The sequence below is a fragment of the Neofelis nebulosa genome, chromosome 5, assembly GCF_028018385.1.
Source record: "Neofelis nebulosa isolate mNeoNeb1 chromosome 5, mNeoNeb1.pri, whole genome shotgun sequence".
Lineage (NCBI taxonomy): Eukaryota > Metazoa > Chordata > Mammalia > Carnivora > Felidae > Neofelis > Neofelis nebulosa.
Window position 1 is genome coordinate 115,633,801 of NC_080786.1, and position 2,935 is coordinate 115,636,735.

Here is a 2,935-nt window from a genome sequence, read left to right on the forward strand (position 1 = left end):
AAATAGGTATAGTTTGATGTGTCCATTGAGGATGTGAATGCAGGGTCTTCCTACATTGCCATTTTGGACTGAACCTAATGTGCCAGCAAAAATTTCTGGTAGCATTTTGTTTTGGAATGCCTTTACTCAAGATGAATTTTGGGGAAATTGACATCTTGGAAACCTTGAGTCTTCCAAACAATAATCACAGCATATATTCCCATTAACATTTAGGTTTCTTTAATTTCTTTCAACAGTGTCGAAACTGTAACAGTGTTACAGGTCATTAAATTTTTGTCAGGCCTATGTATATTTATTTTATTTTTCTAATGTAATTTAAAATGATATTAAATTTCATTTTAGGATTATTACGTTATAGGACAGATTTTTGCGTGTGCATATTAATCTTATATCTTTCAATCTTTCTAAAGTCACTCTAGTTGTATTTGTACATTTGCTTGAATTTTATTAACATATGAACATGTCATCTCTGAACAAAAAAATTTATCTTTTTTATTGCAACACAGATGCTATTTATCTTCTTTTTCTTGCCTCATTGTACTAAATGGACATTCAGAACAGTGTTCAAAAGAAATGTTGAGAGTGGACATGCTTGTCTTGTTCCTGATTTTTTTTATAGAGACTTTCCTCTAACTAAATATCATTTTAACTATGATTTAAGTTCATACTGTCAGGTTGAAAATATTTGCTTCTTTTCATAGTTTTCTAAGAGTTTTTATATCTTCTTAATGTGTCATCCCCTTTTTCATTATATAATATCCACATTAATCTTCCAGTGGCTTAAACTTCTAACACATGGTGGTTTTCATTTCTAAGGTTTTGCTTTTTTTTTTCAGAGATCTCATGTGTATTAGTTTGCTTTAGCTGACATAACAAAATACCAGAGGCTGGGTGGCATAAACAATAGAAATTATGTTCTCACATCTGGAAGTCTGAGATCAAATTGTAGCTGGTTTCATTTCTCTGGAGGTTTCTCTTCTTGACTGCAAGATGGCCACCTTCTTGCTATGTCCTTATGTGGTCTTTTCTTTGTTCACTACAACCAAATACATTTTATCTTCAAAAAACACAATTTAGTCCATAACACTATGTCTATAGTTAACTTTTTGGAAGTATGCAATAGGTTTAAAATAACTCTTTTAATATGAGTATCTATTAATTCTATTATCTATATATGCTCTGGGTTAGTTTTGTGTTTTTATTTTATTTTTTTTTCATCAATGTGCATTGTATTTCCAGATTATTTGCTTACCTAGATTGAATGATAGATATATTAATTTTACCTTATTGGTTGTTGGATATTTTTATGAATCTATAAATATTTTGACACTTTGTTCTGGAAGGCAATTATTTAGAAATGATGTGATCCTCTCAGGTTTTTCTTTATTTTTTTTATGTTTTTTTAATATATGAAATTTATTGTCAAATTGGTTTCCATACAACACCCAGTGCTCATCCCAAAAGGTGCCCTCCTCAATGCCCATCACCTACCCTTCCCTCCCTCCCACCCCCCATCAACCCTCAGTTTGTTCTGAGTTTTTAACAGTCTCTTATGATTTGGCTCTCTCCCACTCTAACCTCTTTTTTTTTTCCCTTCCCCTCCCCCATGGGTTTCTGTTACGTTTCTCAGGATCCACATAAGAGTGAAACCATATGGTATCTGTCTTTCTCTGTATGGCTTATTTCACTTAGCATCACACTCTCCAGTTCCATCCATGTTGCTACAAAGGGCCATATTTCATTCTTTCTCATTGCCACGTAGTACTCCATTGTGTATATAAACCACAATTTCTTTTTCCATTCATCAGTTGACGGACATTTAGGCTTTTTCCACAATTTGGCTATTGTTGAGAGTGCTGCTGTAAACATTGGGGTACAAGTGCCCCTATGCATCAGTACTCCTGTATCCCTTGGGTAAATTCCTAGCAGTGCTACTGCTGGGTCATAGGGTAGGTCTATTTTTTTTTTTTTTTTTTTTTTTTTTGGGACAGAGAGAGACAGAGCATGAACGGGGGAGGGGCAGAGAGAGAGGGAGACACAGAATCGGAAACAGGCTCCAGGCTCCGAGCCATCAGCCCAGAGCCCGACGCGGGGCTCGAACTCACGGACGGTGAGATCGTGACCTGGCTGAAGTCGGCCGCTTAACCAACTGCGCCACCCAGGCGCCCCAGGGTAGGTCTATTTTTAATTTTTTGAGGAACCTCCACACTGTTTTCCAGAGTGGCTGCACCAGTTTGCATTCCCACCAACAGTGCAAGAGGGTTCCCGTTTCTCCACATGCCTCAGGTTTTTCTTTGAAGAAGTATTGTGAGGTTTGAACGATTACTTAGTCTCGGGATAATTATTTATGGATACCAAAACAAACTTTTTTTTAAAATTTCTATTCATTTTTGAAAGACAGAGAGAAATGGTGCAAGCAAGGGTGGGGTAGAGAGAGAGGGGGACATAGAATCCAAAGCAGACTCCAGGCTCTGAGCTGTCAGCACAGAGTCCCACATGGGGTTCAAACTCATGAACCGTGAAATCATGACCTGAGCCAAAGCCTGATACCCAACTGACTGAGCCACCCACGTGCCCCCCAAAGGAAGAAACTTTTGTGTACTCAAGGCAATACCCCATGAATCATGAGATTTTATATCTGGCCGGTGGGAATAGGTAATTGTGTGAGTACTGGTCACTATTACGCCTAAACTTTTCTGGCTATATACCCAGGCTTGGGTGGTTTTTTACACACATGCACTAATTAGTACTCAGCTCAACATTTGAAGGGACACTTTTTAGATCACAGATACTTTTTCTCTGTGCATTTCTCTATCCTCTGAACTATGCCTTGGGCTTCCTGGAATATAAATTCTTACTTCAAATGTGCTTGCAGTAATCTGATGACATTGGCCATGAGAAATATGATAAAGTGATATTGCTTTTAATTAACTGA